Source organism: Typopeltis vanoorti, chromosome 14, assembly GCF_054136105.1.
Source record: "Typopeltis vanoorti isolate ZY-2024b chromosome 14, IOZ_Tvanoo_1.0, whole genome shotgun sequence".
In the NCBI taxonomy this organism is placed as follows: Eukaryota; Metazoa; Arthropoda; class Arachnida; order Uropygi; family Thelyphonidae; genus Typopeltis; species Typopeltis vanoorti.
In genome coordinates, this window is record NC_143562.1 from 26,491,398 (window position 1) to 26,508,297 (window position 16,900).

Genomic DNA, 16,900 nt, shown 5'->3' on the forward strand with positions numbered 1-16,900 from the left:
ATATGGTATTGCCATTGAGGTCATCTGTTCATGCTTCTGATCTTTCTCAGGACTCTCATATCCGCGGTGTCTAGTCTTTGGTCAAGTGTTTTACTTCTGACCCAGCTCTCAGATCCATGAGTTAAAACTGGTTTAAACACTGTCTTGTATACAGTGTTTAAACTTTAGTTCTGACTAATTTCTCTCTTAATCCACATGAATTTATTCAATTGACTTCCTACCATACCAGCTTTATTGATTTTGTTGTCTAATTCCATATTTAATTTACTATCTTCACTAAAAATTATACCTAAGTAGCTAAAATGTTTTACTTGTTCTATAAGTTCTCCATTCACAATGCAGTTGATATTTTCAATGATTCTACCTATTTTCATTGTCTTTGTCTTTTTAATGCTGACCTTCATACCATATCTATTACAACAGTTATTCAATTTAGTCAGGGAATCTTGCAAACTTGTAGCAGATTTATTTAGAAGTATAAAATTGTCCGCATAAAGCAAAGAGCTGACATTAACATCTTCAATTCTGATATCATATTAATACCACTTTCCTTCATAATGTGATCCATATAGATAATGAATAACAGTGGGGATAATGTACATCCTTGTCTCACACCAGATTTAACATTAAACCATATTCCTGTACTTCCTTAAATTGTAACTGCTGACTTGCAACTCAAATAAAGACTAAGTATTGCTTGATATAATGCTCCATTGACACCATATAACTGTAACGTATTGAATAGCTTCTCTCTTGGCACCTTGTCATATGCCTTTTCCAGATCGACAAAACTTAAATAGAGATCTTTGTTATATTCCCATGCTTTCTCAACTATTTGTCATAGAGTGAAGATCTGATCCTGACAGCCTCTATTTGGCCTGAATCCAGCTTGTTCTTCACCAAGCTTTTCTTCCACAATTCTTGTCAACTGATGGTTCAAGAACTAATACCTCTGTTGTCTGTGCTACTGTGTTTCCTGACATTATTATCATCTCCAACCAGATCCAACCTGATTGCAGCAATTATACAGCAGAGTTACATGTCATTCAGCTTGCACTTGTTCATATAAAAGAAAACTGCTACCTGACATTATTATCATCATCATCAGAAAACTGTGTTTCCTGACATTATTATCATCTCCAACCAGATCCTACCTGATTGCAGTAATTATACAGCAGAGTTACATGCCATTCAGCTTGCACTTGTTTATATAAAAGAAAACTGCTACCACAAGTGTATAATTTATACAGACTCATTGAGCTCTTTACAGGCTGTCTTCTCTCCTATGTATAATCCACATCCAGTACTTTATGAGGTGTTACACCTGTTTCACAAAATGAAAATCCTTAAGTTGTGCTTGATTCCCACCCACATTGGAATTAAGGGAAATGAGGCTGCAGATGCTAAATCAGTTCAAACTTTCTCCACATACTGTTTGACAGTACCATATACAGACTGCAGGCAGTTTATACGATCGAAGCTAATTGCTCAATGGCAGTCATCCTGGCAGGAAGCATTAACAATCAAATTATATGACATTAAACCTGAAATTAAGCATTGGCATTCTAGTCAATGAATAAAGAGAAAAGAGGAAGTTGTTCTCACCTGGATCCGCATAAGTCATAGTCATCTTACACATTCTTATTTACTGAGAGCTAATGACCCTCCCATGTGTGAAAAATGCATACACATCTCACTATTTATCATATACTGGTAGAGGGCCAGCACTTTGCACGAGAGAGGCATGAAATTTTTGCCTACCTGTCCAGACCATATTCACTCATGCAGATGCTGACAGACTTGGGCAGATTTCATGATGTTTTTAATTTTTTACAAAGAATTAATTTATACAAACACATTTGACTGTAATTTTTGTTTATATGTAAATACTGTATTGCTTCACTTAACTTTTGTACGTATAAATTTCAGTAAAGAAATACCTTGAGTAGACATATAATAATAATATACTAACGGAATTAACTCACATAAATTATTCTTTATTCATAGAATTTTCACCTGAGTATCACAGGCATCATCAGTACAGGTACAAGGCTAATTAAACAATAACTGTTATATTTACAAAGCGCCACCAAGTAGCTAAGGTTAAATTTCCTAAATTTATTTAATTATTATTATTATGATTTATTTATTTTTAATAATTTAAATTTAATTATTTAGTTATTTAATTATTAAATAATTATTTGATTATTCAATTATAATAATTTAAAAAAATATAAATAATTTTATTTTTTTTTATTTATTTTTTTTATTATAAATATATATATGTGTATACAATTATATGTTAGGAAAGATTTGCTGCTTTATAAAGTACTATCTCCCACAAGGGGGAAAGATGTAGACCATTGGATCTGTTTAGGTTAGGGGAGTGAAGTAATGTTTCACATGTTTCTTTGTATAACCGTTCCATTAGGAACCGACTTTTGTGAATGACTTTTGTCTTGTTCAACTTAACTCTATGTCTGGTGTTGATGGCATGTTCTGCAATTCCAGACTGTTCAGGGTTCAAGGTACTGGATGTACGACTGGTGTTCTTCTAACCGGACCTGAGCAGATCTTCCTGTTTGTCCAAAATATGATAATCCACATGAGCAGGGAATCTGGTAGACACCTGGATAGCTGAGATGTTGGAGCTTGTCCTTTGGAGACATTAGGAATGTGGATATTTTTCTGATGGGTCGAAAAGCCACACAGATATTTAGTGGTTTTAGCACCTTAGCTATGCGTTCACTAACACCCGTGTACATAGGGGATAGGTATACGTGTAGGTTCTTCTGTACTTGAAAAAACACTAGTTCATAGAGCCAACTCCTTTTGTTCTTCAGAAGAACTTTTACAAAAAGAATTTTATTAATTATATTAATTATAAAAATATATTAATTCCTCCTTCATATCCAATGGCTATAAGAAGTCCTTCATAAAAAGAGCTTTAAGTAGTCGTGCTACAGCATCCTCTTCAAGTACAGAAGAACCTACACATATACCTATCCCCTATGTACACGGGTGTTAGTGAACGCATAGCTAAGGTACTAAAACCACTAAATATCTGTGTGGCTTTTTGACCCATCAGAAAAATTTCCACATTCCTAATGTCTCCAAAGGACAAGCTCCAACATCTCAGCTATCCAGGTGTCTACCAGATTCCCTGCTCGTGTGGATTATCATATTTCAGACAAACAGGAAGATCTGCTCAGGTCCGGTTAGAAGAACACCAGTCGTACATCCAGTACCTTGAACCCTGAACAGTCTGGAATTGCAGAACATGCCATCAACACCAGACATAGAGTTAAGTTGAACAAGACAAAAGTCATTCACGAAAAGTCGGTTCCTAATGGAACGCCTATACAAAGAAACATGTGAAACATTACTTCACTCCCCTAACCTAAACAGATCCGATGGTCTACGTCTTTCCCCCTTGTGGGAGATAGTACTTTATAAAGCAGCAAATCTTTCCTAACATATAATTGTATACACATATATATATTTATAAAAAAATAATAATAATTAAATAAATTTAGGAAATTTAAACTTAGCTACTTAGGTGGCACTTTGTGAATATAAAATATAACAGTTATTGTTTAATTAGCCTTGTACCTGTACTGATGATGCCTGTGATGCTCAGGTGAAAATTCTACGAATAAAGAATAATTTACGTGAGCTAATTCCTTTATTATAATAGTTAGTAATTTTGTACATATATATTATAAAATATGTAATGTTTTGTGATGTATATGTGCAGGAGTTGAGCACTAATATATATATTATTCATTAATTTAATTTCTGACCAATCATGTATTTTTGTAGCCTTGTGTTACCTTGTTGTAATTTTGTTAATATGTAAATACCATACTACTAAACTTAATTTTTATGCATACATAGTGTGTAACAATTCCTCTTTAACTCTATGTATTACTGTAATAACATTTGTTGTAATCTTATATGTAGACACTGCATTCCTTGGCTTGGTGTTGTACATCCATTTTGTTTATTAACTTGTATTGTTGTCTAATTATGTACTGCCTTAAATGCTGCAGTAATTTTGTTTATATGTAGATACTGCATTGCCTAGCTTAACTTTTGTGCATATATATAATTTACTATTTTCTTTGACTAATTATGTATTGCTATAGTACACCTTGTATATTTGTGTAACCTTCTTGTAATTTTGTTTATATGTAGATACCACATTGCCAAATTTTATTTTTATGCATGCATGTTGTATAATAATTCCTTTTTGCCTATTTATATATGGCTGTAAAAACATCTGTTATAATTTTAACCATATGTAGATACTGCATTCCTTAGCTTGGAGTCTTATACATGCATTTTATTTATTTAACTTGTATTATTGACAATTTTTATACTACTGTAACCTTTAACCTTGTGTGTTGCTGTGCCCTCTACAGCAATTCTGTTTCTATGTAGATGCTGCCTTGTGGAACCTAATTTTTGTACAGGCATATGGTTTACAATTTTATTTAACTGCATATGTATAGTTGTAACCTTAGTATGGCACAGTATGACCTTTATAGTTTTTGTGCCAAATAAACTATAAACCAAACCATCATCATCATCATCATCATCAAATTCCTGCCATGTACCCTCAACGGGCGTACAGGATATGACAGTACTACATGAAAAATTTACATCATTACTAACTTCCTATATACAATTTTCCTCCAAATCAGTCTGTTACTTGTCAAGACTCCAACATTATCAGATCTTATATTTCTATCGTCTAAGGCACTTTGTGCCGTATCAATCCACCTATATCTTGGTCTTCCTCTGGGTCGTTTTCCTGCCAACCTGGCAGAGAACACTTGTTTTGCTAATCTTTCCTCTCCCATTCTAATTAAGTGACCATACCATCTGAGATTAGCTCTGCTAACGCATTCCTGGATGCTGACAATATCAAGTTCTTTCCTAATATCCTCATTTTTAATATGATATTGTAATTGATGCCATCTGTTCACGCCTCTAATCTTTCTCAGGACTCTCATATCTGCGGTCTCTAGTCTTTGGTCAAGTGTTTTACTTCTGACCCAGCTCTCAGATCCATAAGTTAAAACTGGTTTGAACACTGTCTTGTATACAGCTAATTTAGTGTTCCGACTAATTTCTCTCTTATTCCATATGAATTTATTCAATTGACTTCCCACGATACCAGCTTTGCTGATTCTGTTGTCTATTTCTATATTTAATTTACCATCTTCACTAAAAATTATACCTAAGTAGCTAAAATGTTTTACTTGTTCTATAAGTTCTCCATTCACAATGCAGTTGATATTTTCAATGATTCTACCTATTTTCATTGTCTTTGTCTTTTTAATGCTGACCTTCATACCATATCTATTACAACAGTTATTCAATTTAGTCAGGGAATCTTGCAAACTTGTAGCAGATTTATTTAGAAGTATAAAATTGTCCGCATAAAGCAAAGAGCTGACATTAACATCTCCAATTTTGATATCAGGTTTAATACCACATTCCTTCATAATGTGATCCATATAGATAATGAATAACAGAGGGGATAATGTACATCCTTGTCTCACACCAGATTTAACATTAAACCATCTTCCTGTACTTCCTTCAATTCTAACTGCTGACTCACAACTCAAATAAAGACTAAGTATTGCTTGATATAATGCCCCATTGACACCATATAACTGCAGCGAATTGAATAGCTTCTCTCTTGGCACCTTGTCATATGCCTTTTCCAAATCGACAAAACTTAAATACAGATCTTTGTTATATTCCCAAGCTTTCTCGACTATTTGTCGTAAAGTGAAGATCTGATCCTGACAGCCTCTATTTGGCCTGAATCCAGCTTGTTCTTCACCAAGCTTTTCTTCCACAATTCTTCTCAACCGTTTCTCAAGTATACTTGCATAGATCTTGCCAGGAACACTCAGTAGGGAAATACCTCTGTAATTCTCACATTCAGTTTTATTTCCCTTTTTATATATGGGTACTATGAGAGCTCTACTCCAATCATCGGGAATTCGTCCCTCTGTCCAGGCTTTCTGAACTATGCAGTGCAGCCACTGTAAGACTCTTATACCACCATACTTCAGCATTTCTGGTCGAATATCATCTACTTCTGCTGCCTTTCCACATTTCAAGCCTTTGATGGCTTTTTCTACTTCAAGTATGGATATGTATTCCTGACTGCATGCCTGGTCAGTGTTTTTTATCACTGTGCTGTCATCACTGCTTGTTTCATTTAGCAGTTTTTCAAAGTAATTACTCCATACTTCAAGGATATCTTTTTCTCCTGTTTTCATTTCACCTTTATCATCTCTAATTCCTTTTACAGCACTCTTTCCTCCATTCCTAAGCTTCTTCAAAAATCTCCAGAATATTTTGCCACCTTCTTGATATTTATTTTCTATATTCTTGCCAAAGTCCTCCCATGACTTTTGTTTAGCTAGTTTTACACACTGTTTAGCTTTCTTACATTTGTCTCTGTATTCTGTAAGAGTAAAAGCTGACTTATTTGCCAGGAACTTTTGATATGCTTTCTTCTTTTCCTTCACTGCCTCTTTAACTTCCTGTGTCCACCAGGGAGTTCTGATTTTTTTATCCTTGCACACAACCTCACCACATGCCTCTCTGGCAGAATCAATCAATGTTTCCTTCAGAGTTTGCCACTGAATCTCCAAGGTTTGATTCCTGTTCTCAAACTCTTTCATTTTCTTTTCTATAATATTTCTGTATTTTAGTCTACAGTTCACATCTGAGAGCTGCTCAACTTTTATTTGCTTTAAAACTTTCTTACATGTTATTCTTTTCAATATGAAATTCAATTTTATCCTGCTCGAGACTAAATAGTGATCACTTCCAATTTCAAATCCTCTGTACACGCTGGTGTCCTGTACCAGGGAGAAAACATCACTATCAACAATAACATAGTCAATGAGACTTTTCTTATTCCTAGCCTCTTCTCTCCATGTGAATTTGTGCACATTTTTATGTTGGAACATGGTGTTAGTAATAACCAGTCCATGTCCTGAGCAGAAATCCAACAGATATTTGCCATTATTATTAGCTTTGCTCTTTTCTCCAAATTTTCCCAAAATATTTTTGTATGTCTCACAATCATTTCCTACTCTACTATTTAGATCCCCAACAAGGACCAACTTTTCCTTTTTCATTGTGTCAGTGGCTTTTTCTAAAGCCTCATAAAATTCCTCCACTTCTACCTTAGTAGAACCTTCTGTGGGACCATAGGCACAAATAAGTCTCATTGTCCAGTTCCCCATTCTCATATTTGCCCACATTACTCTACTTGAGACTGACTGCCATTCAAGAAGATTAGCCTCGTATTTTGTGTTGAATACTATGGCTACTCCTTCTTTTCCTTGATTGTCATTGCCTGAATATAACATTTTGTATTTATTGCTCAGAAAGATCTCCCCAGTTTTGGTATTTTTTGTTTCAGTCACCCCTATTATGTCGATCTGGTACTTATCTAATTCCTCAGCTAGCTCCATTTCTTTGCCATTCAGGCTTCTTACGTTGATAGTACCGATCTTTAACTCTGGTGATGTTGAGTTGGGGTTTGTTTTCAGATTTGTTCCAGTAGCTGACTTTTCGCTGTTCGCCCTGGTTCCCTGGCGAAAACAACGGGGGCCTTGTTTAACCGGGCGACGCCCCAGCTGGCATGAAATTTTGTCATGTTGTACCATCATTTTTTATTTTGGTTTAACCAATAAGAATACAATTTGGTCGGCTAAATCCCAAATTGCCAGCCCATCCTCGTTCGTTCAGTATCAAAGTAGATACCCAACAGGGTGCACCACGAGAAGGTGAGGATTGGTCATTAGGTCAGAAGCCCTGGTCGGTTCTCCGCATTCCTTTAAAGGCTATGTGGAGGTCTCCTCTCAGTTATACAGCTTTGACCCTTAAGCAGCCCAAACCAAACCTTCTAAAAACATCCTGGTGTTTATAGAATTCCTTGCTCATGTAGTCTTTCATGTATATGTCAGACTTTGAGAAGTTTTGAGATAAGGAAAAAAACATCTTGGAGATGTTTCTCATAACAGAGAAGACAACTGTGGTCTAGCTTGTAATTTTCCCACACATACCATGACATTAGTTGGAAAGAGAGCTATATATCTTACTTAGAAGACCATCTCTCATCTGATAAAAGAATCAACCATAGTCATCTTTTCTCATAACACCTTTAATAAGAACTAAGGAATGAACCTGTGTGAAATTGACATTTGGAAATCTCTCATTAGATCATTTCAGATGCCGGAGTTCAACTTTTCAAACTCTAATTTCCTATAGTGCTTGGTAATATTTTTTGTTTATATTTGCTGACCTTACATTTTTTGTGTTTACCTTGTTTCAAGATTTGAATACCATGAGCAGGCATACTAAAAATAAAATACAAAAATGGAAAGCTGATGTGGAAAATTACGTTTATTTGCAAAATTTTTGTCTGTGAAAGGAACAAAATTGGCACGGCAGTTTAACACTAACTGAAAATTCTAAAAAAACACCATGTTAGTCTAACATACCAAAAATGGTCAATATTTTCATGACTAAAAAGAAAAAGAAAAAAAAAAAAGATAATAATAGGAAAGATCAGCTGATTTAAAAAGAACTATTTTCCATTAAGAAGATAAACATAGATCATTGAATCTATTTAGGTTACTACAATGGAGCAACATTGCACAAGTTTCTTTATAAATACGTTCTATAAGAAACTGGCTTTTATATTTACCTTGACAAGGCCATACGTTTTTTTTTTTAGTGACAAAACTAGTAGGTTATTTTATTTCCAATAAATGCCATATTATGACCAATAAAAGGCCAGTTATTTTTTAACATTGTAATTGAGTAATTTCAATGACTTATGAGTTAGGATATAGAATTACAGTGGAAATAGAGAAAAATTTTACTGGTTCTTGACAGTTGTGCAGCACACTCCCATTTAGATCCTCTAAAAAATATTCAATTAGAATTTCTGTCTCCCAGCACCACATCCTTGCTATAGCCAATAGACTTGGAATCATTAACAATCTGAAACCCTCATATCATGAAAAATTTTTAAATTATATACTTGAAGCAATTGAAGAAAATCACTATTTACTATAGTAAGTGCTGACTGTTTCTTAGAAATATGAAGAGCAGTGAAATATGAAGAAGACTATAGCTTGAAATGATTATTCAGAAACAGAAAGTACTGATATTGTAGTGATAAATGACATTTTAGCTAGGATTTAATACTTCTGTCTTCATCTTAAAAGCTCACAATGAATACAATTGCTTTTGTATCACAAGGGAACTAGGGCGAACAGCAAAAACTGCTACTGAAACAAATCCTGAAACACATCAAAACTCAATATTACCAGAGTTCAAGATTAGTATTATCAAAATAAGAAGCATTTTTGCATACCCTTTACTGTGAAAAAGATATTTCTTTGTTTGATTTTGCATCAAACACCCGGGAGATTTACCCGGGGCAGAGCTGACTACTACCGTGTGCGTCCCCAGGTGGCGGATCGGGGAACAGCCTTCAGATATGGAGGTTAGCTGCGATACAAGCAGAGCAATCTGGCGAATAAGCAGCTGTGGACCAATAGCGACTGAGCTATCAGGGCGTGGGGGAGCAGAAGTGGCAACTCTGTCTCACTTAAAACCTCACAAAGCCCAATGACAACTCGGTGACATGGCGAGTAGTGCCGCCATTAAATAAGTACCTGCTGGGGTCACCGCTCCTGACATTGGGAAGCAGCATTGTCAGTACTGACACAAGGTTGAAGCCAAATGATGACGGAAAAGCTTGTGATCAGAGATTTGCAGATGGCAATATGATTATATTGTGTACGTCTGTAATACTGCAGAGCAGAAAGCAAACGGAGAAACTACTGCTCTACCTTATCTCCAGAACAACCACCATGGCGAGCAAACCCTTACAATTGGCCCCAAGTTCTCGGCGTCCCTTAAATGGGACAGGGGTGCGAAGAATCTCTGGGCTCAAAATGGTGTCCACTTTTAAAATTGCAACTTGGAATGTCAGAACTCTGTATGAAGCTGGCAAATTAAGAAATGCCACAAGAGAAATGAAGAGGCTGGGCATCCGGATTTTGGGAATTTGCGAGACAAGATGGCCAGGATCTGGAAAGTGTCAACAAGATAATATGACAATGTATTACTCTGGGAATGATGAGAACAAACATCGACATGGTGTAGCTGTAATAGTAGATGAAGAAATTAATAAATCAGTAATAAATTGGATTCCATTTTCTGAAAGGATAATGCTGTTACAACTTAAGGGAAACCCCGTTAACATAAATATCATCCAAGCTTATGCACCCATAGCTGACAAAAGTGAAGAAGATGTTGAAGAGTTTTATGAACACCTAAAAGAGATTAAAAACCTAACAAAGAAACATGATATAAACATAGTGATGGGTGACTTCAATGCAAAAGTGGGAAGAGGGGGTGATGGAGAAATTGTTGGCGAACATGGCTTAGGCACCAGAAATGACAGAGGAGATCGCCTAGTCCAATTCTGTCAGGAAGAAGATCTAACAATAGCAAATACCTGGTTTAAACTTCCACCAAGAAGACTGTACACTTGGAAATCGCCTCAAGATAACCAACATAATATTGTCAGAAATCAAATTGATTATATACTGATAAATAAAAGATTCCACAGTAGTATAAAGAGTGCAAAGACTTATCCTGGAGCAAATATCTCATCAGACCACAATCCCATAGTTGCAGAAGTACGTCTTAGATTAAAATCAGCTAAAAAATCACAAAAGAAGAAAAAGAAAATTGATGTAGAAAAACTGAAAGACCCGAACGTAAATAAAAGTGCCAAGACACAGCTTAATCTGCGATTACAACAGATTAACATAGAAGAAAATAAAAGTGTGGAATCTCTTTGGAATAGCTTAAAGAATGCCATCGTAACAACAAGTATTGAAGAAGTAGGTTATGTGAATAATATAAAACAACAGGAATGGATGACAGATGAGATTCTTTCTCTTATTGATACAAGAAGAATGTATAAAAACAAAGACCTAGCCAGGTATACAGAAACACATAACATCATCAAGAAAAAATAAAAGAAGCCAAGGAAAATTGGATGAAAAATTTATGTACTGAAATTGAACTGCTTCAGAAACAACATGATAATTTCAATCTGTATAAGAAAATCAACGAAATTTCCGGAAAACTGAGGAAAAAGCAAATAGTGTCTCTAAGAGACGAAAATGAAAAAATAGTTCTAGAAGAAGAGAATAAAGCACAGATTTGGATAAAATATGTAACAGAACTTTTCAATGATACTAGACAGAAGCCTATAAATATAAAAGATAACATTCAAGGACCAGCAATCATGAAATGCGAAATAGAGAATGCTATACAAACAAGTAAAACAGGAAAAGCCAGTGGACCAGATGGTGTGCAAGCAGAATTTTTTAAATTAATAGAACCAGATAACATCAAACTTCTTGAAAAACTATTTAATAAAATATATGAAAGTGATGAATTTCCATCAGATTGGCTCAAATCTACATTTATCACTATCCCAAAGAAACCCAAAGCGAATTCCTGTGGTGACTTCAGACTTATTAGTCTAATGAGCCAAACATTAAAAATATTTTTGAAAGTAATTCAGAATCGCATTTATAGAAAAAGTGAAGAAACTGTAAGTGAAACACAATTCGGCTTTCGGAATGGTTTTGGTACTAGAGAGGCCCTTTTCTGTACCCAAATATTGATACAAAAATGCATAGAAAAACAGAAATCTGTCTTTATGTTATTCATAGATTTTGAAAAAGCATTCGACAAAGTCAGACACACCAACTTAATAGAAATCCTTCAACAAATAAGGCTAGATGAACAAGACATAAGACTAATAACAAATCTGTATTGGAATCAGTCAGCTACCGTTCAATTAGACAACATTACCACCAGTGATATTAACATCAAAAGAGGAGTGAGACAAGGATGTGTGCTCTCACCACTCCTGTTCAACATATATGCAGAGGTAATCTTTAAAAAAAGCATTGGAAGAATGTCCAGAGGGAATCACAATAAATGGAAAGATTGTTAACAACCTACGATATGCAGATGACACCGTGCTAATTGCAGATAACATTATGGATCTCCTAAAACTCGTTGACAGAGTATACATAGAAAGCCAAAGAATGGGAATAAATATAAACATCAACAAGACAAAATATATGATCATCAGCAAATATCCACCCTCATCAATGAAACTGACACTCAATGGGAAAAATATCGATCAAGTGTCAAGATATAAATATCTTGGTTGTTGGCTTAATGAGCGGTGGGATCCAGAAATAGATATAAAGACAAGGATTGAAGTTGCAGGGCAGTCCTTCATGAAAATGAGAACACTATTCTGCAATAAAGACCTAAACATGGAAGTCAGATGCCAAATGCTGAAATGTTACGTGTGGTCTATTCTGCTCTATGGAGTTGAAACATGGACATTGACGGCGACAACCATCAAGAAAATCAAAGCCTTTGAGATGTGGCTATACAGAAGAATGCTAAAGATATCATGGACAGAAAAATTTACCAATGAAGATGTCTTAAAATCCATTGGCAAAGCTAAACATCTTGTACAAATAATCAAGAAACGAAAAACATCATATCTTGGACACATCATGAGAAACAGCAAATACCAACTTCTACAAACTATTTTGGTAGGAAGAATTGATGGCAAAGGAACTAGAGGAAGAAAAAGAATATCATGGTTTGACAACATCAAGACGTGGACAGGAAAGAGCAGTGCACAACTGCTCAGATTAGCACAAGAGCGCAGTTTGTTCGCCAAGATAGTCGCTGACCTTCGATAGAAGATAGCACAATAATAAGAAGAAGATTTTGCATGGCATGAACTGGATTATTTCATTATGATAATCCTTTCTATTTCAATTGATATTTTAATAAAGAATGTGTGAATCATATTCAAAGATACTGTTCTGTGAAAATATCACTTTTTCTTTTGGCATTTTTGTTAACTGCGCTGTCAACTTTCTGGCAGTTTGTGGATATTTCTCATATTCAAATTCTGTCTCTATTTATAATTAAAGTATATATAAACAATAAATATAAACAGTAATAATAATAATAATACCTTGATTTCCATCAAGGTATTAAACTTTCTCCTACTGTGAACTTAAACATTCTCCTTTTTGCCGACGACCAAATAATAATTACAAATTCTGAAGATAACTTACAGAAAGCTATTTTAGATCTAAATACTATAGCCAAAGATTATGGTATGATAATATCAACAGAAAAATCAAAAACTATGGCCTTTAAAGGACAAGATCCAGCAAGAACTAAGATAGTAATAGATAACAAGATCTTAGAACAGGTGAATTCATTTAACTACTTAGGATGCATGATCACATATGAAAATGAAAAAGATATAAATAAAAAAATTGCAAAATATTTAAAAATAACAGGTGTCATTAACTATATTTAAACCAAACCTAGTTCAAAAACAAACCAGACCAAAAGTATACAATACATTAGACCTACCAGTCTTATTGTATGGAAGTGAAATCTGGACAATAAAACAAAAAGACAAACAAAGATTAATAACATCAGAAATGAAGTTTATGAGAAAAGCTGCAAAGTATACTCTATTTGATCACAAAAGAAATGAAGAAATTATGAAAGAATTAAACCAAGAATCAGTAATAGAAAAAATTAAAAAATATAAATAAATGAATGGAACACTTTCAAAGAATGAAAATAGAAAGATTAAAGTACAAACCATTAGGAAAAAGAAAACCAGGACGTCCTCTTAAATGATTCAACGATGACTTCTTAGGCCGGAACAGGCCTAAATCCTTGATATGCATGATGATGATGATGATAAACAATAATAGGGTGCATAAGGGTCAAAGCTGTATAACCTTTAAAGGAATGCAGAGAACCGACCAGGGCTTCTGACGTAATGTCCAATCCTCACCTTCTTGTGGTGCTCCCTGTTAGGTATCTACCTGGATACTGAATGAACAAGGATGAGCTGGAAAGTTGGTATTTAGCCAACCAAATTGTACTCTTATTGGCTTAAACCACAAGTAAAATGATGTTACAACATGACAAAATTTCATGCTGGCTGGGTCATTGCCCTCTTAAACAAGGCCCAAGTTGTTATTGCCCGGGAACCAGGGTGAAGAGCAAAAAGTCAGCTACTGGAACAAATCCTGAAACACATCCCAATTCAACATTGCTAGAGTTCAAATTAAGTACTATCAACATAAGAAACCTGAATGGCAAAGAAATGGAACTAGCATAATAATTGGGTAAGTACCAGAAAAAAAAAAAGACAAAAACTGGTGAGATCTTTCTAAGCAATAAATACAAAATGTTATATTCAGGCAATATCAATCAGGGAAAAGAAGGGGTAGCTATAGTATTCAACACTGATTATGAGGCTAATCTTCTTGAATGGTAAGCAGTCTCAAGTAGAGTGATGTGGACAAATATCAATCAGAATGGGGACTGGACAATGAGACTTTAATAAATTTAGTTTAATCCTTCATCCAAGTGTAAGCAAACAAATTTTGCACCTGAAGTATCTTTAGGACTGAGGCAACTCGTGGTAAAGGTGGACCAAGCTCACATCACTCCTTGTCTTAGTATCTCCCATAATGCAAAACACTTCTCCTTGCAGACATGTATAATGCTATGCATTAAAGGAAGGACCACTATCCAGACCGGTTTTGACCTTTATTGAGGTCTCGTCAGTGGGTGCCAGATCCAGAAGTGGTGATACTAAGGCAGAATCAATGGAGAAGTCATATTTACCTATACGAGTTGCCAAAAAGGTGTACCAACTTATTATTAAATTACTCTGGATTTAGAGAAAGTTGTTGGAAGTTTTTTTCCCACTTTGTTAGACTATAATAAATTTAGTTTAATAGGCCTGGGTCTGGCTCCCACTGACGAGACCTCAATAAAGGTCAAAACCGGTTTGGGTAGTGGCCCTTCCCTTAATGCATAGCATTATACATGTCTGCAAGGAGATGTGCTTTGCATTATGGAAAATATTAAGACAAGGAGTGATGAGAGCTTGGTCCACATTTACCACGAGTTACCTCAGTCCTGAAGATACATAAGGCACAAACTTTGTTTGCTTACACTTGGAGAAAGGATTAAACTAAATTTATTATAGTCTAATCTCCCTAGGGGTGCTTAAGGGTCAAAGCTGTATAACTGAGAGGAGACCTCCACATAGCCTTTAAAGGAATGCGGAGAACCGACCAGGGCTTCTGACCTAATGTCCAATCCTCACCTTCTCGTGGTGCACCCTGTTGGGTATCTACTTTGATACTGAACGAACGAGGATGGGCTGGCAATTTGGGATTTAGCCGACCAAATTGTATTCTTATTGGTTAAACCAAAATAAAAAATGATGGTACAACATGACAAAATTTCATGCCGGCTGGGGCGTCGCCCGGTTAAACAAGGCCCCCGTTGTTTTCGCCAGGGAACCAGGGCGAACAGCGAAAAGTCAGCTACTGGAACAAATCTGAAAACAAACCCCAACTCAACATCACCAGAGTTAAAGATCGGTACTATCAACGTAAGAAGCCTGAATGGCAAAGAAATGGAGCTAGCTGAGGAATTAGATAAGTACCAGATCGACATAATAGGGGTGACTGAAACAAAAAAGACCAAAACTGGTGAGATCTTTCTGAGCAATAAATACAAAATGTTATATTCAGGCAATAACAATCAAGGAAAAGAAGGAGTAGCCATAGTATTCAACACAAAATATGAGGCTAATCTTCTTGAATGGCAGTCAGTCTCAAGTAGAGTAATGTGGGCAAATATGAGAATGGGGAACTGGACAATGAGACTTATTTGTGCCTATGGTCCCACAGAAGGTTCTACTAAAGTAGAAGTGGAGGAATTTTTTGAGGCTTTAGAAAAAGCAACTGACACAATGAAAAAGGAAAAGTTGGTCCTTGTTGGGGATCTAAATAGTAGAGTAGGAAATGATTGTGAGACATACAAAAATATTTTGGGAAAATTTGGAGAAAAGAGCAAAGCTAATAATAATGGCAAATATCTGTTGGATTTCTGCTCAGGACATGGACTGGTTATTACTAACACCATGTTCCAACATAAAAATGTGCACAAATTCACATGGAGAGAAGAGGCTAGGAATAAGAAAAGTCTCATTGACTATGTTATTGTTGATAGTGATGTTTTCTCCCTGGTGCAGGACACCAGAGTGTACAGAGGATTTGAAATTGGAAGTGATCACTATTTGGTCTTGAGCAGGATAAAATTGAATTTCATATTGAAAAGAATAACATGTAAGAAAGTTTTAAAGCGAATAAAAGTTGAGCAGCTCTCAGATGTAAACTGTAGACTAAAATACAGAAATATTATTGAAAAGAAAATGAAAGAGTTTGAGAACAGGAATCAAACCTTGGAGATTCAGTGGCAAACTCTGAAGGAAACATTGATTGATTCTGCCAGAGAGGCATGTGGTGAGGTTGTGTGCAAAGATAAAAAAATCAGAACTCCCTGGTGGACACAGGAAGTTAAAGAGGCAGTGAAGGAAAAGAAGAAAGCATATCAAAAGTTCCTGGCAAATAAGTCAGCTTTTACTCTTACAGAATACAGAGACAAATGTAAGGAAGCTAAACAGTGTGTAAAACTAGCTAAACAAAAGTCATGGGAGGACTTTGGCAAGAATATAGAAAATAAATATCAAGAAGGTGGCAAAATATTCTGGAGGTTGTTGAAGAAGCTTAGGAATGGAGGAAAGAGTGCTGTAAAAGGAATTAGAGATGATAAAGGTGAAATGAAAACAGGAGAAAAAGATATCCTTGAAGTATGGAGTAATTACTTTGAA

At 35.3% G+C, this 16,900-nt stretch overlaps 1 protein-coding gene across 1 annotated transcript in view; it reads left to right on the top strand.

Moving 5' to 3' along the window:
- spel1 (DNA mismatch repair protein spel1) overlaps window positions 1-16,900 on the top strand; it is a 239,999-nt gene that overhangs the window by 34,439 nt on the left and 188,660 nt on the right. The window lies entirely within an intron of this gene.